General features: G+C 45.3%; 1 protein-coding gene across 3 annotated transcripts in view; it reads left to right on the top strand.

Annotated features, from left to right (window-relative positions):
• The window catches only part of LOC122542020 (serine/threonine-protein kinase BRSK2-like), a 196,598-nt gene that overhangs the window by 50,117 nt on the left and 119,404 nt on the right, over positions 1-27,077 (top strand). The gene's annotated exons all lie outside the window — the stretch shown is intronic.

Raw genomic sequence — 27,077 nt, 5'->3', positions numbered from 1 at the left:
TCTCACGAACTAGGAGCAATGCCACAGGAGGGCTTTCCAATCACGAGCAATCCCACGAGATCGGGGTGATATGTTTGGAATAGGTTTCAGGTTCCCCTGCGAATCATGAAGTGATTATAGCACAGGAGGCCACTTGGTCCACTGTGTCTACACCAGCTCTCTGAAGGAGCAGTTCACCTCATGCCTTCTCCTCGTCGTTCCATCCATTCTACCTTTTCAGGGCCCAACACCCATTTCAGACCCTTCATTCAAAGACTGGTTTACTCTGAGACAGTCAGCTACACTCAATGCACACGGAAACTGGGTTTTCCAATCGGGCAGACATGAGGACACCTGTGAGCTGTTGTCAGTAAAGTTAAAAGTTTAAGTGTATTTAGCTGAATGGGAAGCTAGAGAGGCAATTGACCCCCTTATGTCCCCACCCATAGGGCCCTCCCCAGCCATACTGCTTCCCCTCATACAGGGCCTTGGGCAGGAGGTACAGCAGACCCCAATAATTAGGGCCTAGCACTGTAGCGATCCCCCTTGTGCTTGGGTCAGGGGTCAGGTCTGTGTGCTCAGGTCAGGGGACTCGGACTAGGGACAGCTCTGGGAACCTTGATTTCTATCCTTGCCCAGTACCCCCATGGTTGGTATTGTCAAATGATCCTGTTGCTCACTTCTCACCCCATTATATGACTACTGCACAGCTAAGTATGTCTGTGTGTATGTATGTATGTATGTATATATGCTTGTGTGAGTATATGAGTGTATGTATATCTTAATAAAGGTGTGTGAGTTTGTTCATACATATTAGAATATGCGTATGTTTGTGTGAGTGTTGGTGCGTGTGTATGTTTGTGTGTTAGTTTGTGTGTGTCTGTATTGTGTGCGTGTGTGCATGTCTGTATGGGTTGTGTCTTGTGTGTGGGTTTGCATCTGTGAGCATATGAGTGAGTGTGTGTGTGTGAGCGTATGAGTGTGTGCTTGTGTTTTTCGTTTGAGCACATGTCTATGTGAGCATGTGTCTGTGTCTGTGTCTGTATGAGTTTGCATATGTGTGTGAGCATGTGTCTGTGTGAGTGAATATCAGTTTCTCCATGTCTGTTTGAGTGTGTGTCTGCGTGTTTCTGTGTCAGTGTGTGTGTGTGAGCATGTTTCTGTGTGAGCATATTTCTGTGTGAGCGGGTGTGTGTGTGTCTGTGCGAGCGCGTGGCTGTGTGAGCACGTGTCTGTGTGTTTCTGTGCAAGTGTGTGTCTGTGTGAGCACGTGTCTGTGTGAGCACGTGTCTGTGTGTTTCTGTGCGAGCGCGTGTCTGCGTGTGGTGAGGCCTAAAGCCAAGACCTCCGATATTAGCTCACCATCTTCGTACCAGATCTCAACTACCTTTTGGCTCCTGATGGCAGTGTGGACCAAAGGCCTGGGAACCAGCTCACTACAGTGTGCATGGCCAGGCTTTGAGGCCTAGCCCCAAATCAATCCCTAAACCTTTAGACCATGGTGTTAAAAGGTAGATTAAACCTAATAATAAACTTGTAGCAGCTTTCATTCACGTAAAGAAGATTAAGGTATGATTAGTTAGAGATCTGAAGGGATTGGACAGATCAAGCAGAGAGAATGAGATTGTTTCCAATGACTGAGGGGTCATTCATGCAAGATTAAATGTGAAGAGATTTAGGGCAAAGAGCAAAAGTTTTATTTCATAAGAGAGGGCTTTGAGTAAATGCAACAAATAATAAAATAGTTGAGGAAAGATATAGGAACAAGGTGGGAACATGGGATTGAGATAATTACATTGTGAGAGATAAAGAATAGCAGAGACTGGCTGGGTGAAATGGCCTGTTAACTTGTATAAATGTGAGGTTATCAACTATGGGAGCAAAACAGGAAGAAAGATTATTACTTGAATGCCTATAAATCGAGAGAGAGGAACGTGCAATGAAACCTGGGCGTTGTTGTACACCAGTTGCTGAAGGTAAGTGTGTAGGTGGTGAAGTAAGCACATGTTACGTTGACCTTCATAGCGAAAGGATTGGACAGGAGCAGGAATGTCTTTACAGGGCATTGGTGAGACCGTATCTGGAGCATTGTGTTCAGTTTTGGTCGCCTTCTTTGAGGAAGGATATGAGGAGTTGGTTAGCTCAGTTGGCTGGATAGCTGATTTGCAATGCAGAGTAATTCCAACAGTGTTCAATTCCCATACTCATTGAGGTTACCGTGAGGTTACCATAACTCCTTCTCAACCTCTCCCCTTACCTGGGGTGTGATGACTCTCAGGTTAAGCTACCACCAGTTGTCTCTCTCCCTCTGAAATTGGAAGTATGGTGTAGTTTCTTTTTTTAAAGAGAAGGTGTACCAGACTGATTCCTGGGATGGCAGGACTAATATATGAGGAGAGGTTGAATTCCTTAGGATTATACTCATTGCCGTTCAGAAGAACAAGAGAGATCTCATACAAACCTGTAAAATGCTGACAGGAATAGATACAGTAGATGCAGGTAGAAGCAAGTTAGTCAAGAGACAGGGCTCACAGTCTAAAGACACGGGATAGGCCATTTAGGACTGAGATGAGGAGAAATTTCTTCACCCAGAGAGTAGTGAATCTGTGGAATTTATTATCACAGAAAGGAGTTTAGGCTAAAACATTGTATGAATTCAGAAAGTAGTTAGGTATAGTTCTTGGGGGTAAAGGGATCAAGAGATATGAGGGAAAAGTGGGAGCAGGCTATTGAATTGGATGATCAGTCAAGATCACTGTTGAATGGTGGAGCAGACTTGAAGGGCTGAATGGCCTACTCCTGCTCGTATGTTTTATGTCTGTATGTAATTGCGATCTTTGTTGATCTGTGCAGCTTGTAGTTGGGAGGAGATGCTGCAATGTGAACAAAACAAAACTGGAGTGCGCCGTGGTCTCAGTGAGGGGCACAGAGTGAATCATTCCTCACCTCTTTGGCTGGTCGATGGGCGGGATAAAGGCAATACTAGGGTTCCTTGAACAGAAAGATAAAAATCACAAAGGGCCTGGTGTTGTGTAAATGACACATTGTCCTTTACTGTTCACCTGTTTTTTTTTTCTCCCCACTGCACTGTCCTATTCAGTTTTTCCCCGTCGTTCCCATGCTGTTTTCCTTGTTTAGTTTCTTTTCCTTGGCTCAGGCGTCTCTCTTCACTCGCTAGCCACAATATAAAATGCTGCATCATTTTCCTCCCTCCCTCTCTCTCTCCCTTTCGAAACAACCCCACCCTCCGTCTGTCAACCCCACCCTGGTGTGGACCATCCCTGTGACAGCTGCTGGGTCCCACTGCCACTCCCCCTCACTGCCCTTCCCCCACAGCCCCCCCACCCGCGTTCCTACTTCTGTAGCTAACACCCACCATCTGGAGGTCCCGGGTGATTTCAAATTAACCCCGACACAAACACAAGCCTGAACATGAGCTCAATCATTGCAGGGGATTTGATTTCGAAATGGAGAGTCCTTGTTTCTGTCCCTTCCCTCACTTTTATTGGCCAAATTTGACCTACACATTGTTTCTTTCTCCTTTTTAAGACACACCTACCCCAGAGCTGAAATCCCTGTGCATTCCCAAATTTTCTTCACTCCACTCTTGGGGCCTGGGCTCAACGCGCTGGAATTCTTAAAAGTTGTCTACTGCTCTTTCCTCTTTCTTGAAACACATGGCACGGTGGCTCAGCAGTTAGCACTGCAGCCTCACAACACCAGGGTCCCAGGTTCGATTCCAGCCTCAGGCGACTGTCTGTGTGGAGTTTGCACATTCTCCCTGTGTCTGTGTGGGTTTCCTCCGGGTGCTCCGGTTTCCTCCCACAGTCCAGAGATGTGCAGGTCAGGTGAATTGGCCATGCTCAATTGCCCAGAGTGCTAGGTGCATTAGTCAGAGGGAAATGGGTCTGGGTGGATTACTCTTCAGAGGGTCGGTGTGGGCTGAAGTGCCTGTTTCCACACTGTAGGGAGTCTAAAAAAAAGCGGACCTCTTTGACTGAGCTTTGGTGACCAAGGGGATGAAGGATTGTCGGGGGACATGTAGAGTTAGAATCATAGCAAAATAGGAGTAGGAATAGACCATTTGGCCCTTTGAGCCATTTAATATGATCATCCAACTCAGTCCCCTATTCTCATTTTCTCCTCATACCCTTTGATTTCTTTAGCCCTAAGAACTGTATCTAAGTCTCTCATGAAAACATGCAATGTTTTGACCCCAAACACTTCCTGTGGCAGAGAATTCCTTGGGTTCATCACTGTCTGGGTGAAAACATGTCTCCTCATCTTGGTCCTACAATGGTCTACCCTATCCTCAGATTGTGATCTCTGGCTCTGGACTCTCCAGTCTTAGGGAACATCTTCCTACATTTACTGTGTCTAGTCCTGTCAGAATTTCATAGGTGTCTATGAGATCTCCCCCTTCATTCTTTGAAATTCCAGTGAATATAGTCCTAGCTGGGCAAAATGAGTTGGATGGACAGGAATTCATTGGGATGGATGGGAATGAGTTGATGGAGACAGGAATGGATTGGGATGGTTAGGAATGGGTTGGGATAGATTGAAATAGATAGGAATGGATGGAAATATGCTTAGACAGACAGGAATGGGTTTTGGGATGGATAGAAATGGATTGGTAGTATAGGAATGAGATAGAGACAGGAAGGGGTTAGGAAGGATAGGAATGGGCTGGCAATACAGGAATAGGTTGAGATAGATAGGAATGGGTTGGGATAGAAGAGAATAGGTTGGAATGGGTTGGTAGAGGCAGGAATGTGGTGAGATGGGCAAGAAAAGGGTTGAATTGCCTGGGAACGAGATGGAAGTGGTTAGAATGGACTGGATTAACGGGACATGGGATGGGAAGAAGTCTGCTTAATGTTTAAATGTGGTTCCATCATTGATTCCATGAAAATGTAGTTCTTCACACCATGACAGACCAGGTGACAATACTTTGTTCCCGTCCATTCCTTCTGTATTTTTTCGACATCTGACAGCAACCTGGAAATTCCAGATTCTCACTTGATAAATCGTCGCCGTCTCACCATCTCTTCATTGTACCTCGCCTACTTCCTGGAGGCCAGGTTGACCAGGGCACCTGCCCTCCATTTTGAAACTTACTGAACTAGGACAGTATCCATTTTGGTTATATTTTTTCAATAAACCAAATAGAAATTGGAAATTTTAACTGGTTTAGAATGCTATTGCTTGCTTGACAGTATCAAATTAAATGTAGGTAAAAATAAGGACTGCAGATGCTGGAAACCAAATTCTAGATTAGAGTGGTGCTGGAAAAGCACCGCAGGTCAAGCAGCATCCGAGGAGCAAGAAAATTGACGTTTCGGGCAAAAGCCCTTCATCAGGAATAGAGGCAGAGAGCCTGAAGGGTGGAGAGATAAATGAGAGGAGGGTAGGGGTGGGGAGAAAGTAGCATAGAGTACAATAGGTGAATGGGGGTGGGGATGGAGGTGATAGGTCAGAGAGGAGGGTGGGGGAAGGTAGCATAGTGTACACTGGGTGAATGGGGGTGGGGATGAAGGTGACAGGTCAGGGAGGAGGGTGGAGTGGATAGGTGGAAAGGAAGATAGGCAGGTAGGACAAGTCATGGGAACACTGCTGAGCTGGAAGTTTGGAACTAGGGTGAGGTGGGGGAAGGAGAAAAGAGGAAACTGTTGAAGTCCACATTGATGCCCTGGGGTTGAAGTGTTCCCAGGCGGAAGATGAGGCGTTCTTCCTCCAGGCGTTGGGTGGTGAGGAGCGGCGGTGAAGGAGGCCCAGGACCTGCATGTCCTCGGCAGAGTGGGAGGGGAAGTTGAAATGTTGGGCCACAGGGCGGTGTGGTTGATTGTTGCGGGTGTCCCAGAGATGTTCCCTAAAGTGCTCTGCTAGGAGGCGTCCAGTCTCCCCAATGTAGAGAAGACCGCATCGGGAGCAACGGATACAATAAATGATATTGGTGGATGTGCAGATAAAACTTTAATGGATGTGGAAGGCTCCTTTAGGGCCTTGGATAGAGGTGAGGGAGGAGGTGTGGGCGCAGGTTTTGCAATTCTTGCGGTGGCAGGGGAAGGTGCCAGGACAGGAGGGTGGGTTGTAGGGGGGCATGGACCTGACCAGGTAGTCACGGAGGGAATGGTCTTTGCGGAAGGCAGAAAGGGGTGGGGAGGTAAATATATCCCTGGTGGTGGGGTCCGTTTGAAGGTGGCAGAAATGTCAGCAAATGATTTGGTTTATACGAAGGTTGGTAGGGTGGAAGGTGAGTGCCGGGGGGGGGTCTGTCCTTGTTACGGTTGGATGGGTGGTGCTGGATGTAGACGAGATGCATTGGAGGGCATCTTTAACCACATGGGAAGGGAAATTGCAGTTTCTAAAGAAGGAGGCCATCTGGTGTGTTCTGTGGTGGAACTGGTCCTCCTGGGAGCAGATACGGCAGAGGCAGAGGAATTGGGAATACGGGATAGCATTTTTGCAGGAGGTAACTCTATCAAATTAAATGGTTGTGTAATAAAGAGGTTTTATAATGCGTGATATATGATTTACAGGGTAGAGAGAGGCCATTTGGTCAAACAGGTTAATGTCGGCCCTTTGTTGTACTAATTCTTTCCTGAAGAAGGGCTCATGCCCGAAACGTCGATTCTCCTGCTCCTTGGATGCTGCCTGACCTGCTGTGCTTTTCCAGCAACACATTTTCAGCTCTAATTCTTTCAATCCAAAGTGTAAGGATGATCATTCTGCTTCCTCATGTTAACACATATTAATTCCAACATTCAGTTTCCACCTCCATATCCTTACCCCTATCTCAGTTCATCTGCTGAAACCTCACTCAAGCCTTTGTTAGCTGTAGATGTCACTGATGATGTATTCCTGGTGGGTCTCCCATATTCTGTAAGCAGATAAGACCATAAGACATCAGAGCAGAACTAAACAACTCAGTCTATCAAAGCCTGTTCTACCATTCAATGAGATCATGGCTAATCTGATAATCCTCAATCCCCTTTTTTCCCATAAACTTTGAGTCCTTTACTAATCAAAAATCTGTCTGTCTCAGCTCGGATTATATTTAATGACCCAGCCTCCCCAGACTTCTGAGGTAAATAATTCCACAAATTCACTCCCATTTGAGAGATGACATTCCTCATCATCTCTGTCTTAAATGTATGACTCCTTGATCTATGTCCTTTGCTCCTGAATTCTCCTACGAGGGGAAATGACCACTCTGCATCTACCCTGTCAAGCCCCCTGAAAATCTTGCTTCAATAAGGTCGCCTCTCGTTTCTCAAGTTCTGTGAATTCAGGCCCAATCTGCTGAACCTCTCTTCATCACACAATCCATCGATCCCCAGAACCAACCTTCTGAATCATCTCTCGTCTGCCTCTGATGCCAGTATATCTTTCCTTAGATGCAGGGACCAAAACTATTCATAATATTCTCCATGGTATTAAAAGATCCAACAGATATTATTCTAGTTCACTGACACAGTCTGAGAGTTAGGGCCAGACTGTTCAGGAGAGATTTTAGGAAGCACTTACACATAAAGGTTGGTAGTGAATGCTGGATCAGTTGTTAATCTTAAATCTGAGATGGATAAGTATTTGGGAAGCAAAAGATATTAAGGGAAATGGGCCAGAGGCAGGTGTTTGGATTTACACCACAGATCAGCCAACATCTCGTTGAATGGTAGAACGAGTGCAGGGGGCTGAATGGCCTACTCCCTTCCTATATTCCTACCACATATGAAAATTTTACATTGTTATAGGAATTTATTATTAAAATGTTAGGATGCAGAAGGGATTTACTAGGATGTTGTTGGCAATGAAGAGTTTGAGTTATAAGGAGAGGCTGGATAGGCTGTGACATTTTCCCCTGGAGCGTAGGCTGAGGGGTGACCTTATAGAGGTTTACAAAATCAAGAGGGGCATGGCAAAGGTGAATGTCAGGTGTCTTTTCCTAGGTTGGAGGATTTCAAAACTCGGGGGCATGGTTTTAAGGTGAGAGGAGAAAGATTTAAGAAAGACCTTTTTGCACGGAGGGTGGTTCGTGTGTGAAATGAACTTCCTGAGGAAGCGGAGGATGCAGGTCCAGTGACAATGTTTAAAAGACATTTGGATAAGTACATGAATAGGAAAGGTTTGGAAGGATATGGGTCAGGTGGGACTGGTTTATTTTGGGATTATGGTCGGCATGGACTGGTTGGGCCAAAGGGTCTGTGCCTGTGTTGTGTGACTCTATGGCTGTATGATTCACAGGCACATACGTGTCTGGGCTAATATTAAACTGTTTAGTGCCAAAGTGCAGTGTGCTTCCAATAGCCTGTCATGCTTTGAGTGATCTGAGTTAGGAGGGAGTATGAGAAATTTATACCCTCAGGTCAGATGCTATGAGGCAGTGACAATATTGTGAACATGTTTCTTAAAGTCATACTGACATAGTGACTTGTGAACCACACACAGCAGAAAATGTTCTGTTGGTTGTCCACCAATCAGGGATTTACTGATGAAAGGCCCTAGAAGGAGCAACATATAAAATGTAACCAAAAGCGAGGTCCTGCAGATGCTGGAAATCTGAAATAAAAACAGAAGGTGCTGGAGAGTCCGGGCAGCATCTTGTGTAGACAGGAACATTCTTAATGATTCAGGTCCAATATGACTCTTTTGGTTTAGTTAGGTTCCAAATGCAAAGATGCATCACTGGATTTGAAACAATAGCTTTATTTCTGTTTCTCTCTCACCAGATGCTGCCAGACCTGCTAAATTTCTCTAGCAATCTGTGTTTCTTAAATTGTGGAGGTAGTCTCCTGTACAGGAGTACATTGTGCTGTTACTTGGTATTACAGAAATTGAATATTTCTGCAAATAGAGACACTTCAGGACAAACGGAAGAATATCACACTTCAAAAAAAAAACAAGAATTTATACTGAAATGGCAGCACGGTGGCTCAGTGGTTAGCACTGCTGTCTCATAGCTCTAGGGACCCGGGTTCGATTCTAGCCTCGGGCGACTGTCGGTGTGGAGTTTGCACATTCTCCCCGTGTCTGTGTGGGTTTCCTCCAAGTGCTCCAGTTCCCTCCCACAGCCAAAGATGTGCAGGTCAGGTGGATTGGCCATGGGAAATTGCCCATTGTGTTCAGGGATGTGTAGGTTAGGTGCATTAGTCAGAGGTAAATGTAGGGTAATAGGTCAGGGGAATGGGTCTGGGTAGGTTACTCTTCAGAGGGTCGGTATGGACCTTTTGGGCCAAATGGCCTCTTTCCACACTGTAGGGATTCTATAAAATAACTACTATCTATTCTCTAACTGAATTAAGTCCTATTCTATGAAATACTGAAGGAGAAAGGGTGCTGATTGATTAGAAAGTCATTGTCCATTGATGGAGAATAGCATGTTCTTTTAGTTGTGAGTCGTGAATTCCGCTAGCACTAGTTGCTCACGTCCCCCCTTAGCACTTGTGTTGTACCATGCAATGGAGCGGCAAGCTATTTAAACTGTGTGGAGTTTGTACATTCTCCCCGTATCTGGGTCGGTTTCCTCCGGGTGCTCTGGTTTCCTCCTACATTCCAAAGATGTGCAGGTCAGGTGAACTGGCCATGCTAAATTACCCGTAGCGCTAGGTGCATTTGTCAGAGGGGAATGGGTCTGGGTGGGTTACTCTTCAGAGGGTCGGTGTGGACTGGTTGGGCCGAAGGGACTGTTTCCATACTGTAGGGAATCTAATTAATTAAATTAAAAAGTAGAGCGCAGACTGAGCTTGCAAAACCTGAAACCTGCCCCTCCTGTTAGATGTGTTTCTGTGATTGGGGAGCACTTGCTGAACAATCCGGAATGGAACTGATCACAACACTAATAAGCAATTTATGTTAATCAGTTAAACTCATAATGTGCTCCTTTATGTTTGCTACATTCTCTGCAAACAAGAGGAATATGCTCAGGTCTTCAGCCTCTTTTTGAATTGTCTTGGATCATAGGAGTCTAGAGTTCCCCATTGTCTTTCCTGTGGCAGCTTTGATAGTTGAGTTTCATATGGCTCTTGTTTCAGTTGACTTTATACTAACACCATTGCCTGCCTGCTTCCTTGGCACTCTAGGTCATGATTTGTATCTATGGCGCTGGGTGTCTGTGTACACTCTCTTGACCCTGCTTCCTGTTTATTAGGTTTCACTCGGCCCTTGGTCTGCAGCATTCCTAGTTCATCCTGAACCTAGAGTGAGGTGTATTCACTCTCTTCCAGATTGTCATAGAGTCATAGAGATGTACAGCACAAAAACAGACCCTTCAGTCCAACTTGTCCATGCTGACCAGATATCCCAACCCAATCTAATCCCATCTGCCAGCACCTGCCATCCCTCCAAACCCTTCCTATTCATATACCCATCTAGATACCTTTTAAAATTACAATTGTACCAGCCTCCACCGCTTCCTGCGGCAGCTCATTCCATACACGTACCACCCTCTGCGTGAAAAAGTTGTCCCTTAGGTCTCTTTTATATCTTTCCCCTCTCACCCTAAACCTATGCCCTCTAGTTCTGGACTCCCCCCACCCCAAGGAAAAGACTTTGTCTATTTATCCTATCCATGCCCCTGATGATCTTATAAACCTCTATAAGGTTATCCCTCAGCCTCCGATGCTGCAGGGAAATAAGCCATAGCCTATTCAACCTCTCTCTATAGCTCAAATCCTCCAACCCTGGCAGTAATACTCTATTTATATTTGAACATTGCAGGTTATTGAATAGAGCTCCCCAGTGAAGTCTATATGTCCCGCTCTTTTCTTGCTTATTGAGTCATGGAGTCATACAGCATGGAAACAGACCCTTCGGTCCAATCGGTCCTTGCTGACCATGTTCCCAAACTGACCTACTCCCACTTACCTGCGCTTGGCCCATATCCCTCCAAACACCTCTTATTCATTTACTTATCCAAATGTCTGTTAAGCACCTGCATCCACCACTTCCTCTGGAAGTTCATTCCACACACGAGCCACTCTGTGTGAAAAAAATTTGCTCCTCATGTCCTTTTTAAATCTTTCATCTTAAAAATATCCCCTTGAAATCACCCACCATAGGGAAAAGATATCTGCCATTCACTTTATGCCCCTCGTGATTTTATAAACTTCTATTAGGTCACCCTCAACCTCCTCCGCTCCAGTGAGAAAGTCCCAGCCTGTCCTTGCAATTCAAACCCGCCATTTCCAGTAACATCCTGCAATATCTTTCCTGAAACCTGTCCAACCTCAAAGGGTGACCAGAACTGGACACAGTGCTCCAGAAGAAGCCTCACCAATGTCCTGTACAACCTCAAAATGACACCCCAACTGCTATAACCAAAGGTCTGAGCAATGAAGGCAAGCATGCTAAATGCCTTCCTAATGCAGCCTGTCTGCCTGTGATGCAAACTTCAAAGAATTATGTACCTGAACCCCTAGGTCTCTTTGTTCTCCATCACCATCCAAACTCCATTTGCTCTGTTAATGTCAAAGTAACATTATTGGTTACATTATTTGTCTATCGCATTATATTACTTCGCCACCCAAGTTTCTAAGTCACTTGATCTCCATTATTATGGCAATTTGGTTTTAATTATTTATAGTGTCGCCATTACCATTAACATCTTTACAGCATGTCTCCCACCACAAGGTCCGACTCTCACAGCTTTGAGACAAATTGGAGTATTCTGTAACATTACAATGGCAAAGTCGAGGGACTGTCAGAGTTGACTTGCCAATTGTATCAGCATCCTTCTCTCCTGTTGGTAGGAAGTGTTTGAGAGTTTCAGGTTTGGCATTCTGATGTTTGTCCTGATGAGTGCAAACCGCAAACGTTTGGGACAAAGTTTTGCTTTTAGAGTCATAGCGTCGTAGAGATGTACAGCATGGGAACATGCCCTTCGGTCCAACCCGTCCATGCCGATCGGATATCCCAACCCAATCTAGCCCCACCTGCCAGCACCCAGCCCATGTCCCTCCAAACCCTTCCTATTCATATACCCATCCAAATGCCTCTTAAATGTTGCAATTGTACCAGCCTCCACCACTTCCTCTGGCAGCTCATTCCATACATGTATCACCCTCTGTGTAAAAAAAGTTGCCCCTTAGGTCTCTTTTATATCTTTCCCCTCTCACCCTAAACCTATGCCCTTTAGTTCTGGACTTCCCAGCCCCAGGGAAAAGACACACTGTAAGTAATCTAATCTAATCTAATCTAAAGACTTTGCCTATTTAACCTATCCATGCCCCTCATAATTTTGTAAACCTCTATAAACAGCACAGGACATCTGTGTATGTGGCGTTTCTCGATGGGACATTGTGTAGGCCATGCCTGAAGGAAAAAGCAGCACATTGTGCCCCAAAAAAGCAGCATCAGGACCAGGCAAATGGCTTTCACCAATGTGTTGATGGCATATCTGGGTGGGAGGGTGGAGGTGTTAATAATTGACTAGGACGTCAGGAAGAACTCTCCTGCTCTCAGACGGTTGTGAACTCCTTGCTACCGAGAGCTATGGGGGCAGAGTCCTTGTGTCTATTTAAGGCTGAGAGAGATTCTTGATCAGTTGAGGAATTTGATGGTTATGGGGAAAGGGCAGGAAAGTGGATGTGAGGAATGTCAGATTAGGCCTCCTGTTGAATAGCGGAGCAGGCTTAAGGGTTGAAATGGCCTACTCCTTTTCCTATTTCTTATGGCCTTAATAGCTGTGGAATTGTAGGGCATATACTTTTAACTAAAACCTGAAAAGAAAGGCAGCATCTGTGACAGAGCGACACTCCATTGGTACTTCACCGGGAGAATCAGAATCATGGAATCCCTACAGTGTGGAAGCAGGCTTTTTGGCGCATTGCGACCACACCCACCCTCTGCAGAGTATCCCACCCACACCCACCTCCTTACCCAATCCCTGCATTTCCCATGGATAATCCACCTAACCTGCGCATCCCTGGACACTTATGTGGCAATTTAACATGGCAATCCACCTAAGAATGTGCAAACTCCACATTGACAGTCACCTGAGAGTAGAATTGGACCCAGGTCTCTGGCACTGTGAGGCAGCAGTGCTACCCACTGAGGCGCCAGGTCACCTCAACTCAAATTTAGTGCCCGAGAGCATGACTCTCATACTCCCTGCAGTGCTGCCCATTGAGCTATGGCTGGCATTGGGATCAGTCAAACCACCCTAACCTCCTTTTACCAATTCCTTTCAATCTCTGTCCCTGCCCCCAGTCACTGAGCTCCTGAGGGAAACAGCTCATACTCGTTCTCTCTGTCCAGGCCCCTCACAACCTTTGACCCTCAGCGCTAACCCAGCAAAGCATCCTCTCGGTGGCCTGTGGTGGTCAGTTAGCCCGGCGTGGCCTCAGAGTGGACTTCGGCCTGGAGGCAAGGTGCTGGTGTGGACTAGGTTGGAAAGGACTGTTATTCTGAACTTGTTTCTCCATTTTACTGATATTTTTTAAGAACCTAGGTACCTTTGCTGGCACAGTAAGTGGTGACTTATAAACTTTTCATTTGAGTATATGTGACAATAAAGCTAATTCATTTCAATTCAATTCAGTAATATAGTGGAGCTTCCTATGATCATTAGAGGTCTGCTGCACTGTGTGTAGGCCTGACCAGTTATACAAAGACCTATAACCTGCCAGCCAGCTTCTTCCATGGTTATTTTCTCTGCTGCTAACACTCCACAAACTACAAGATTTGTTTATTGTTTAAATTCTTTCACAGAATTTGGATGTTGCTGGCTAGGTCAAGATTTATTGCTATAGGATGGCAATTAATTTTTAATCCTTTTTGATTTTGGTATGCAAAATGCTTTACCAAGCGAGGTTCACATTCCCTGGGCACGAGATCTTTAGATTAGATTAGATTCCCTACAGTGTGGAAACAGGCCCTTTGGCTCAACCAGTCCACCCTGATCCTCCGAACAATAACCCACCCAGACCCATTCTCCCTGACTAATGCACCTAACACTACGGGCAATCTAGCACGGCCAATTCACCTGACCCTGCACATCTTTGGACTGTGGGAGGAAACCGGAGCACCCGGAGGAAACCCACGCAGGCACGGGGAGAATGTGCAAACTCCACACAGTTGCCCGAGGCTGGAATCGAACCCGGGTCCCTGGTGCTGTGAGGTGGCAGTACTAACCACTGAGCCACCGTGGGTGGCATCTTGGGCAATGCCAGTTTGTGGGACCTACACTCACTAATAAAGTGCTCATGTTTAAATGGAAATGTCAACCAGATTGGGTCTGGAGTCACCATGTGGGCCAGACCAGAAAAGACATTAGGTTCTTCTTCCCTGACAATTGGCTTCAGTTTCATGGTCATCATTAGACTGTAAATTCCAGATTCTGTATTGAATTTAAATTCCACCATCTGTCATGGCAGATTTGAGCCCAGATCTCCAGAACATTCCCTGGGTCAATAATCTAACGATAGTACCACCTCCAAAATTGGTCAAATCTCCCACAACGCGGTTGCGATATTACAGGACATTCAGATGGTGATCTCAGTAATTGTAACACCAAACTCTAACAGAATTCCTCAATTCATCAGGACCTGGACATTTGCATTGTGTGGGAGTATTGTGTTCCAGCTCATTCCCATTTACTGTATAAAAGTTCTCCTTTGAATCACCCCATTCTCTGAATAGGTCTCCCCCAAATCTTCAGTATGTATCCTGTAATCCTTTTATGATGAGCTGATTAAGTGTAAGGTTTATTATTCTCAAGTATATCTTTTGTAAACCCCTCTGTCACAGCTCATCTCAATATCCTTTGCTACAAGGAGAACAATCTCAGTTTCCCCAAACCCCTGATTCCCCAATGTCTGTATGCTGTCTAAAAGCTGCACGTCAGGATTATGTTGAACCATTCTCCACTTGCCTGCATCAGTGCAGCCCTCAGCAATACTAAAGAAAGTGAACATCCTCCAGGACAAAGCACTGTGCCTGAGTGGTGTCTCATCCACCACCTTCAGCATTCCCCCTCTGCATCCCTGAGGCACAGTGACATCACTGTGTAAAAGGTAAAGTTAGCATTGTCCTACCAGACCATCGAGCTGCTCACTAATTAGGGAGAGATGACTGGTGGTGGTTTAACCTGAAGGTTACCACAGCCCAGCCCAGGAGAGAGGTTGAGAAGGAGAGTCCACCGCCTGCAGATGGATGTTCTTGATGTGTATTTGCAACGCCCATGAATGACTAAAGTAAAAAAAAACCCTAATCAAGCAGCTAAAATCCCCCGTTCCTTGAACCATCCTGGTAAATCTCCTGTGCCCTTGCTATCCTTCCCAATGTGTGGGCGGTCTCTGGTTTGCACAGACCCAGCTGCTCTGTGTTCCTGTGGGTGAAGTCATCATACAACAACAGTCCCACTAAACCTCACTGTCTGGAAGGGTGGGAGAGATGGAAATCCTGATAACATTTAAGACGTATTTAGGTGCACTGTTGTGATGCCAAGACAGATAACGCTATGGACCAAGTACTGGAAAATGGATTAGGATAGTTAGGTGGTAGTTTTCTCTACTGGCACGGACTCAATGGAGCACAGAGCCTTTTTCTGTCCTCTAGACTTCTGAGACACTTAATATTGGAATATGACAAGCCACATTTGAAACCAGGTCAGAGAAGGTGATACTAGAATAGGTGACTCATGATTGGTCAATATTTTTGGGAGGAAAGTGAGATGGAGAGGTTTAGGGAGGAAATTCTGGAGGTCAGGTGCTGGAATCTGAAAGGGCCATCATCAAGTGAGGACAAAACTGGGGTATCCACAGGTTAGAATTAAAGAAAGACACATATAGCAGAGCTGTGAGAGACTGGAGGAGGTTAGACATAGGGAGGGTCATGAGGCTGGAGGAGATTACAGAGTTAGAGAGGATTGTGAGGTTGGAGGATGTTACAGATTGTGATAGAAAAGCTAATGAGGTTTGTGAGGCTGGACAGGAATTATAGAGATAACAGAGAGTTGTGAGGCTGGAGGGGGATTACAGAGATAAGGAGGGTTGTGAGGCTGGATGGGGGGTTTACAGAGATAGGGAGGGTTGTGAGGCTGAATGGGGGATTACAGAAATAGGGAGGGTTGTGAGGCTGGATGGGGGATTACAGAGATAGGGAGGGTTGTGAGGCTGGATGGGGGGTTTACAGAGATAGGGATGGTTGTGAGGCTGGATGGGGGATTACAGAAATAGGGAGGGTTGTGAGGCTGGAGGGGGGGATTACAGAGATAGGGAGGGTTGTGAGGCTGGCGGGGGGATTACAGAGAAAGGGAGTGTTGTGAGGCTGGAGGGGGGGATTACAGAGATAGGGAGTGTTGTGAGGCTGGATGGGTGATTACAGAGATAGGGAGGGTTGTGAGGCTGGAGGGGAATTACAGAGATAGGGAGGGTTGTGAGGCCGGAGGGGAATTACAGAGATAGGGAGGGTTGTGAGGCTGGAGGGGGGAATTACAGAGAAAGAGAGTGTTGTGAGGCTGGATGGGTGATTACAGAGATAGGGAGGGTTGTGAGGCCGGAGGGGAATTACAGAGATAGGGAGGGTTGTGAAGCTGGAGGGGGGATTACAGAGAAAGGGAGTGTTGTGAGGCTGGATGGGTGATTACAGAGATAGGGAGGGTTGTGAGGCCGGAGGGGAATTACAGAGATAGGGAGGGTTGTGAGGCTGGAGGGGGGGATTACAGAGATAGGGAGTGTTGTGAGGCTGGATGGGAGATTACAGAGATAGGGAGTGTTGTGAGGCTGGAGGGGGGGATTACAGAGAAAGGGAGTGTTGTGAGGCTGGAGGGGGTGATTACAGAGATAGGGAGGGTTGTGAGGCCGGAGGGGAATTACAGAGATAGGGAGGGTTGTGAGGCTGGAGGGGGGGATTACAGAGAAAGGGAGTGTTGTGAGGCTGGAGGGGAATTACAGCGATAGGGAGGGTTGTGAGGCCTGAGGGGGATTATTGTCCAAACAGCATTGTGGTGAACAAAGACTGCAGCATTACAGGAAGGCAGTTCCCCACACTTTCTCCAAGTCAAAGATGGCCAATAAAGGCAGCAAAGGCCACCCCCAGTGAATAAGGCCGAGCAGTGACCTCTCCCAGCTGACTGGCTGTGAAGTTATAAACCTCTCTGGAAATGGAATTGAGAGAAAAGAGAAATAAACAGTGACATTTCACAGCTATCCTCGGAGAGACCTCACTCTGGGAACTACTCAGAGCCGGAATCAGCTCAGTGGGTTTCACTGTCTTAGAAGATAAATCTTAGTCTGTTTTATTTTAGTAAATATACAATAGTGAGTAAGGTGAGGGTTTATTACTTTAAGAACATGTCTTATGGTCTCTTGATTAAAGGTTTTAAATATAAAATATAGGTGATAAGTTATTCTAGGGCAGTAAGACTCTGCCTTTTTCTGGGTCTATAGATTATTAAGATTAGATTAGATTAGATTCCCTACAGTGTGGAAACAGGCTGTTCAACCCAACAAGTCCACACCGACCCTCTGAAGAGTAACCCACCCAGACCCATTTCCCTTTGACTAATATACCTAACACTACGGGCAATTTAGCATGGCCAGTTCACCTGGCCTGTACATCTTTGGACTGTGGGAGGAAACCAGAGCATCTGGAGGAAACCCACGCAGACACGGGGAGAATGGCAGTTGCCCGAGGCCAGAATCAAACCTGGGACCCTGGTGCTGTGAGGCAGCAGTGCTAACCACGGATCCACCGTGCTGCCCCAGCTGGAGTGATGGCCATTCATGGAATGATATACTCTTCCTGTCGACGTGGGAGATTAGGGAGAGTTTCAGTGATACTGATAATAATGTCTGCAGGAGGTGTGGTTGCAAATCCTATTGGATCTCATGGATCAGATGGAGCGACAGTTAAAGGCAGGAAGGAATTAACAGGAGCCAGGGGCTGTGATCGGTGGCAGTCTTAGGATGGTAGGATACTGCAGATACAGTCAGGTGGATGGGTTACCTCCAGGCAAGGAAGGAGGGGTAGGCAGGCAGTGCAGGAGTTTCCTGTGGCTATCCCATCTCAAACAAGTATACTGTTTCGAAAAATGTAGGGGGTCACAGACTCTCAGGGGAATGTAGCACTGACAGTCAGGTTACAGGTACTGAGACTGGCTCGAACATTGAGAGGTATGTCAGGTTCCAAGCGATTGATTGTGTTAGGGTACTCTCTAGTCAGGGGCACAGTCCACCGTTTCTGCAGCTGACTGGGGGACATCAGACTGAAGTGGTGCCTCCCTGGTGCCAGGGTCAGGGATGTCTCAGAGAGGGAGCAGAGTATTCTCAAAGGGACAGCCGAATATTCTCAAAGTGAGCAAAATTAGGGCGCATGGTATTGGGGGCAAAGTACTGACTTGGATTGAAAATTGGTTGGCTAATAGGAAACAAAGGGTAGTGATAAACGGCTCCCTTTCGGAATGGCAGGTGGTGACCAGTGGGGTACCGCAGGGATCAGTGCTGGGACCGCAGCATTTTACAATATATATTAATGATATAGAAGATGGTATTAATAGTAACATTAGCAAATTTGCTGATGATACAAAGTAGGGTGGCAGGGTGAAATGTGAGGAGGATGTTAGGAGATTACAGGGTGACCTGGACAAGTGAGGTGAGTGGACAGATGCATGGCAGATGCAGTTTAATGTGGATAAATGTATGGTTATCCACTTTGGTGGCCAGAACAGGAAGGCAGATTACTACCTAAATGGAATAAATTTAGGTAAAGGAGCAGTACAAAGAGATCTGGATGTTCTTGTACACCAGTCAATGAAGGCAAGCATGCAGGTACAGCAGGTAGTGAAGAAGGCTAATAGCATGCTGGCCTTCATAACAAGAGGGATTGAGTATAGAAGCAAAGAGGTTCTTCTGCAGCTGTACAGGGCCCTGGTGAGACCACACCTGGAGTACTGTGTGCAGTTCTGGTCTCCACATTTGAGGAAAGACATTCTGGCTATTGAGGGAGTGCAGCGTAGGTTCACGAGGTCAGTTCCTGGAATGGCAGGACTATCTTATGTTGAAAGATTGGAGTGACTGGGCTTGTATACCCTTGAGTTTAGAAGACTGAGAGGGGATCTGATTGAGACGTATAAGATTATGAAAGGATTGGACACTGTGGAGGCAGGAAACATGTTTCCGCTGATGGGTGAGTCCCGAACCAGAGGACACAGTTTAAAAATAAGGGGTAGGCCATTTCGGACAGAGATGAGGAGAAACTTCTTCACCCTGAGAGTGGTGGCTGTGTGGAATGCTCTGCCCCAGAGGGCTGTGGAGGCCCAGTCTCTGGATTCATTTAAGAAAGAGTTGGATAGAGCTCTCAAGGATAGTGGAATCAAGGGTTATGAAGATAAGGCAGGAACAAGATACTGATTGAGGATGATCAGCCATGATCATAATGAATGGTGGTGCAAGCTTGAAGGGCAGAATGGCCTACTCCTGCACCTATTGTCTATTGAAAATGATCAGGGGAGGTCACTGTCCATTGGTACCAATGACATAGGAAGAGAAAAGGATGAGGTTCTGATGAGAGAGTACAGGAAATTAGGCAGGAGGTTAAAAAATAGGTCCTCGTGGATAATAATATCTGGATTACTCTCGGTGTCACATGCTCATGAGTGTGGGAATATCAGGATAGAGCAGATGAATGCGTGGTTAAGGAGCTCATGCAGGGGAGGAGGATTCACATTCTTGGGTCATTGGAATCTGTTCTGGGGTAGAATTGACCTGCATAAGAAGGACGGATTGACCTGAAGTGGAAGGGGATGAATATCTAGGCAGGGAGATCTGTTTGTGCTAATCGAGAGGCATTAAACCAGTGAGGGAGTGGGGGTAAACCCAAAGAGATAGTGTGAAAAGAGATAAGTCTGAGTCTGGTATAGTTGAGAAGTCAAACAGTCAAAGCAGGCAAGAGCAAGGCGCAGAATGGGGTAGGACTGACCAGTTACACTGCAGGTAAGGCAGATGAGTTCAGGGCACAGTTGGGAACATGGGACTATGATATCATACTGGGATTACAGAGATGTGGCTCGGGTATGGTTAGGACTGGCAGCTTAATGTTCCAGAGTATAGATGCTATAGGAAGGATAGCAGGGTTGGGGGGCAACAGAACAGGGGGAGTGGCATTTTTGATCAGGGATAACATTAGTGGAATAGGTTAGATGGGCTTCAGTTTGGTTTCACAGGTCAGCACAACATCAAGGGCCAAAGGGCCTGTACTGCTCTAATTGCACAATTTGTTGCTCATGATTTGAAATTAGTTGACAGTCTAGTTCTGTAAAGACAACTAGTCAAATTCTTGTCAAGTTTTCCCTCAAGTCATACTTGCTGATTGGACTGCCTTAATCCTAATTGTGATTGGGCCCCATAAGTATTTCCATGGTGAATGGTTGTCTCCCTGTAGTAGGTCTGTACAATCCAGCCTATGTATTGTCCATCCTCCACACCTTCTCAAACCATTGAATTTAAATCCCTACAGTGTGGCAGCAGGTCATCTGGTCCATCGAGTCCACTCTAGGCCTCAAGGGAGCATCCCACTCAGACCCAGCATCCTACTCTATTCCTGTAACCCCACACCTACCATGGTGAATCCACCTAGCCTGCACATCCTAGACAATTTAGCAGGGCCAATCCACCTGACCTGCACATCTTTGGACTGTGGGAGGAAACCAGAGCACCCGGAGGAAACCCACACAGACACGGGGAGAATGTGCAAACTCCACACAGACAGTCGCCTGAGCTTGGAATCGAACCTGGGTCCCTGGCGCTGTGAGGCAGCAGTGCTAACCACTGAGCCACTCTGCCACCCCAGTGATTGGTTGTGTTAGTGTTTACAGCATGTTGCCCTGTGCTTCATGCAGGCCTCTTTATGCAGTATTGTTATGGACCAGACCAAACCGCCTCAGAATATTCAGAAGATAGTCTAGACCCTAACATTTTCTTACTTTAAAGGTAAATGTAAGGTGTTGCATTCCAGATACGATTTGATTGGTCAAACTACCAGATTTAAAGCAAAACACACTTCATTCATCCACTATCGTTAAAATATAACAAAAGAAAGAAGGAATTGGAATAACTTAATTCTTAACAGAACAATAGATACAGTAACTATTACTGGTTGACTGTTCCAATACAGTAACATCCCATAAACACACCCTTGGCAAAAAGCAAATTCAGAAAACAGATTGTCTCACATGCAACTCCCGTAGCAGGCAGAGAAACCCCAGCTTTTGGCTATAACCAAGACAGGGGAAAAAGCAGCTTTTATTTCTTCAAGATGCCGTCAGCAACTGCTGAAATCTAAACAGAAGATCCTGGTTCTGTGGGTTTTTTGACCACACCCGTTCAGGCTGCTTCTATTGTTCCAACTTTAAATAACAACCTAAGGCCTCACAAGTTGTTTACTCTAGTGGTTATGGTCAACTGTTCAGCATCTCTGCCTTAAAACCTCTCTTCAAAAACAAAACAGGACAAAATAACCTCTTAAAGCCACAGCATCGTCATAGAATGTAAATGCCTGTGTTACATGCAGTCCTATCTCTGTAATTATATTAGTCATTGTTAATAGGGGACTAGAATTTGAAGTTTTACATCTTGCACAGTTCACAGGCTTCAGCTTTGAGTATCCTTTCAGCAGCATTTCAGCTTTGTCCTACCAAGCAATTATTTCATTACGTTAATATGCAGATGTCTCTGCAAAGTGTGTGTCTTGTCAGTGTGTTAATGGATTCGAATTGGTTACCCATGTACTGTGTGGCCTGCAGTCTAAGGGCTAATTAACTTCCTTTAACAACTCCTTTCACACTTGCAACTGCTACCACCTGGAAGAACAGGACCAGCTCACCTCTTCAAGCTCCCCTCTGAACCACTCACCATTCGATTTGGAAATCTTCCAGCTGTTCCTTCAGGGTCGCCAGGTCAAATTCCTGGACTTCCCTTCCTCATGGCACTGTGGGTGTACCTACAGCAGGTGCTCAAGGTGATGGCTCACCACCCAAGGGGCAATTACAGCTGTTCAGTTTCACCTCCTATAAAAGAATGAAGAATATTAAGTAGCCGTCTCTCACAGTCTTCACAATTCCCTGAACCACCCCCCATCCCCCAACCCAAAGAGCTGGATCCCTGTTATTTCCAGAAGTCGTCACAAATTCAGTTCATTTTTAGGAGCATTGGGGGTTATGCAGACTGAGCTTTCGCAGAATTCGAAGCAACTATTAGAATTACAGTGAACTAGTGTCAGACAGAGCCTTTAGCAGAGGAGGAGTGAAGTGGGAAGAAATGTTTAGCAAACCTGCACTAATAGTGTCCCACATACAGAGACAGTGACTAATTCCAGGCATCCTGATTCTGTTAAGCATGGGTAAACAAACCAAAACAGTATTAGGTAGAATGTAAGACCCCAACTGGTTTATGTCAGTGTTTATGTTTCACAGTTTAACTTTACCAGCGTAAATATCTCTTTATTTCTCCCTTATGGATTTATAGAATTTCTCTCTAAATGCATGTACACTGTTCACCTCCTTGTGGCTGGGACTTCCACATTTGAAAGATGATTTTTATTGCAGTCACAATGGTTGATCCTTTAACCACTGCTGCCTGGCATCTCCTTGGTGCTTAGTGAGTGTCCAAGAAAGACCACATCAGAGTCCACTGTGATGCCTGTCTCAGTGGAACAGCCTTTCGACACTCCCCAGGCCCTTCCACAGTGGAACAGCCTGTCAGTGCTCCTCAGACCATCCAATAAGGTCATCTTGGTCTGACTGTAACCTCAAATCCACATTGCTACCAACCACCTGATGACCTTTCACCTCATGCTTATCAAGAATCTTGAGCATTGTTCCAGAACAAAGGGCCAGCCAGACTTGCTTGGCCAAGGAGCTACCTGCAATGCTGGAAAATCTTCCGCTGGTCTGGATGTGTTTGGACAGAGAGAGAGAAAAAAGAAACCCATGTTCATGTTTTGGGAGTAACTCATCACAAGCTGCCTTTAATTCAGATACTTAGTAAGAAATCTCACATACAATCAAGTACTGAACCAAAGGTTTAAACTTTATTGTATGTGGTAACCAAAGTAAGACCCTCAAATAAGCAAGTTAAGCCTCACAACTCAACTTGGCCCTTATTGCATTAATGGTGGAATTTAGTTATGACTCCAACTAACAGCATCTGTCTATAGAAGAGTCCAGGGTTTGATTTGTGTGCAGTGTTGGTCTTCAAAGTTCTGCAGCTGAATTGTTTTGGTGTGAGATTCTTTTACAGGTTGTCATTCCCAGGTCTATGATGTAATATTATTGATGATTTTTAAATTCCGTGATCCAGATTATTGACCACTCCTCTGAAATCATCAAAGTCTGCAGCTTGGCTTCTTATCAGAAGCAGTTTCTCTGTTCCTTTTTACATTTGATATTGACTGTTCGGCAATACTGCTTTCCTGTGATTAACTCCTTCAATTCTAACGCAGAGCAATCTGTTGTCCTTGTGGTAATGAAACAGCCTGTTACCAAGCAGATGTCAAAACTGTTTTATTCATGTCACTTAAACTCCTTTTCCCAAACATGGCTAATTGGTTTCAGTTCCTGTATAAATTTGACCGTGTCCCTTAATAGTTCATGCTTCTTTTTGTGCGTAAGAGTTTATCTTTGTCGATTCCTTCAGTCCATGATCAGTTATTAAAGTTCTGAAATCCATATCTTCTGAAAGAAGTAGAAATGCTTCTAATGGAAAGCGGGACAAAGGGCTGTGGGGAGCAGTCAGTAGAGTGGAGTTGAGACCAGCATAAGATCGGCTATGATCATGTGAAATGGCAGATCAGATTTGAAAGGCTAAATTGCCCATACTCACTCCTAGTTCCTATATTCCTGTAGTATCACAATGTTTCAGCTTTAAGCACCTTTCATCAGTTCTGATGAAAATCAAATTTGTTTGATGTCATTTTTCTGTCTATTTTACAAATCTTGGAGCTGTGCAGAAATCACACTATTTTCTAAATGTACAACCGATTCGTTTCCAAGAGTTTAAATGTGTATCCGCAGTTGCAAAATGCCCACACCCTTCTACTTACTCAGCTTTTGTAGTGTGTTTTCTTAGCTCTGAGTCCACACCCAAGCTTAACTAATCAAACACTGTGAGAATACATGAGTTATCAGACCTTAATATTCAAACGCTGAGTTCATTGAATGATTGAACATGCAGACAAATAATTGAAAAAGAAACTTGATGATGATTGTGATCAGAGACCGTCCAGGAGCTGATTGAGCTGTAGGGTCGCAGCAGATTGTGCGAGGCAAGTTTTTCTCACAAAGGGTGGTGAGTGCCTGGAAAGTGCTGCCAGAGGTGGTGGTGGAAGCAGACACAATAGCAGCATTCAAGAAGCATCTGGATGAATACATGAAGAGGAGGGAATAGAGGGATACGGATCCTGTAAGTGAAAACAGTTTGAGTATGGAAGGGCAAAATGTGTCAGTGTAGGCAAGGAGGGCCAAAGGGGTTGTTCCTGTGCTGTGTTGGTCTTTGTTCTCCCTTACTCGGGGAAAGGAGAGCAAACTTGCACTGATATAGAAACTTTCACATCCTCAGGATGTTCAAAGTTCTTTACAGTCAATTAAGTACCTTTGAATTACGGCCACGTTAGAAAACATGGCAACTAATTGGGGTACAGCAAACTCCCACAAGCAGCAACATGATATAACAATATAATCTGCTTTTAACACAAAATGTACAACAGTACAAACTAGAACAGGCCCATCATGCCTGTACTGACCATGATCCATTTTTCATAGAATCCCTACAGTGTGGAAACAGGCCATTTGGCCCAACGAGTCCATACCGACCCTCTGAAGAGTAACCCATCCAGACCCATTACCCTACATTTACCACTGACTAGTGCACATAACCCACACATCCCTGAACACTACGGGCAATTTAGCATGGCCAATCCACTTGACCTGCACATCTTTGGACTGTGGGAGGGAACCGGAGCACCCGGAGGAAACCCAGGCAGACACGAAGAGAAACTCCACATAGGCAATCGCCCGAGGCTAGAATTGAACCCGGGTCCCTGGAACTGTGAGGCAGCAGTGCTAACCACTGAGCCACTGTGCCGCCCTTTCAGTATAAATACTTATGCTTTTTTGAAATGTGATATTCTTCGGTTTGTCCTGAGGTGTCTCTATTTGCAGCAATATTCAATTTCTATAATACCAAGTAACAGCACAATGTACTCCTGTACAGGAGACTACCTGCACAATTTAAGAAATTGTCAACTAATGCCATCTGCCTGCACGTGTCCATGTCCCTGCGTCCCCTGCCTATTCATATGTATGTCTAAATGCCTCTTAAACTTTGCTAACCTATCAGGTTTTACCATCTTCCCAGGCAACATGTTTCAGACACCTACCACCTTCTGTGCAAAAAAACTTCCCTCATACATCTCCTGTAAACTTTCCTTCTCCCACCCTAGTATTTGATATCTCCATCCTGGGAAAAAGACTCTATCCACCCTATCCATACTTCTCATAATTTTATGAACTTCTATCAGGTTACCCCCTCAGCTTCCGAACGCTCTAACACAAACAATCCAAGTTTATCTAACCTCTCCTTATAGCTAATTCACTCCAATCCAGGGAACTTTCTGGTAAACCTCTTTAACACCCTCTCCAAAGCCCCCACATCCTTCCTGTAGTGTTGTGACCAGAACTGCATGCAATACTCTAAAGGTTGCCTAACTGAAGTCTTGTACAGCTGCAACATAACTTGCCAACTTTTATACTCAGTGCCCCAACTGATGAAGTCAAGCATCTCACATGCCTTCTTTATTACCTTATCCACTTGTGTTGGCACTTTCAGGGAGCTATGGACTTGCACTCCAAGATCTGACTGTATATCAATGCTCCTAAGGGTCCCGCCATTTATTGTATACTTTCCTCTTGCATTTGACCTCCCAAAATGCATTACCTCACGCCTATCTGGATTAAATTCTATCTGCCATTTCTCTGCCCAACTTCCCAATTGATCTGTATCCTTTGACAACCGTCCTCGCTGTCCACAACTCTACCAATTTTCGTGTTATCTGCAAACTTACTAATCAAACCACCAACATTTTCATCCTATATATATATAGAGAGAGCCAAGGGCTGTTCTAGCCCTTCTAATTTACTGTTTAAGTTCTTTTATGCTTCCTTAATATTCCTCAAGTGTCTTGTTTGATTTCAGTTTCCTAAATCTTGCATATTTCTTTTTGACTAAATTGTCAATTTCTTCTGTCAACCAAGGTTCCAGAATCTTGCCATCTTTCATCCTCACATGTTGGTCCTGAACTTTGATCAACTGGCCTTTAAAAGACCCCCACATTCAAATCTGGATTTACCCTCAAACAGCTGCCCCCAGTCTAATTTCTCCAGTTCCTGCTTCATACTGTTGTGACTAGCAACATATGAATTAGGAGCAGGATTTAGCACTTTTACCTCAGCACCAGTCTTATTCTTATCCATAGCTATCTTTTAATGATGTTGTTTGAGGGATAGGTTTATCTAGAACACTGGAAAGAATTTACCCAATTTTCTTTGGAAGAGCAGCCACAGAATGTTTTCAGCCCCTTGAGAGGGCAGGTGGGCACATTTTATCTGAAAGACGGCACCTTAGATAGTGCAGCACTCCCACAGTGAGCTGGGAGTCTTTGTTTTTATACAGAGTGGGACTTGAACCTTCAGCCTCAAAGGCATGTCATGTTAACTAGTTGGCAATGAGGGATGGCAATGCTGACTGCGTTTTTAATGCCATCCTCTGTACGCTGCCTTGATCATCACCATGCCAGCCGATGTACCCATGGACCAATTCTGCCCGTGAGGATGGTGGCTTAATAGTCTATTAACATTTAATGAACATTAAGATTGAAACCCTGATTTTTTTTTTCAGCACAGGTCAACCAGCCTTTGGTTTGATGTTAAAATCTGCACAGTAGCAAGGCAACATCAGTAAAACTCTACTTATCAGACTCCCAATGGATCTCTTGCCTTTTCCATCAGCTACAGTCCATGCTGTGGTTGTGCCCAAGTCCTGTTCTCATGTGTATCCACCTTCTGAAAGGACTGTGAACTCTGTGGTTTGCACAGGGTCACCTCCCAC

The sequence above is a fragment of the Chiloscyllium plagiosum genome, unplaced genomic scaffold (genome assembly GCF_037043375.1).
Source record: "Chiloscyllium plagiosum isolate Xiang-an unplaced genomic scaffold, Cpla_swu_hap1 HiC_scaffold_33, whole genome shotgun sequence".
Lineage (NCBI taxonomy): Eukaryota > Metazoa > Chordata > Chondrichthyes > Orectolobiformes > Hemiscylliidae > Chiloscyllium > Chiloscyllium plagiosum.
This window is presented reverse-complemented; position numbering and strand designations above follow the sequence as displayed.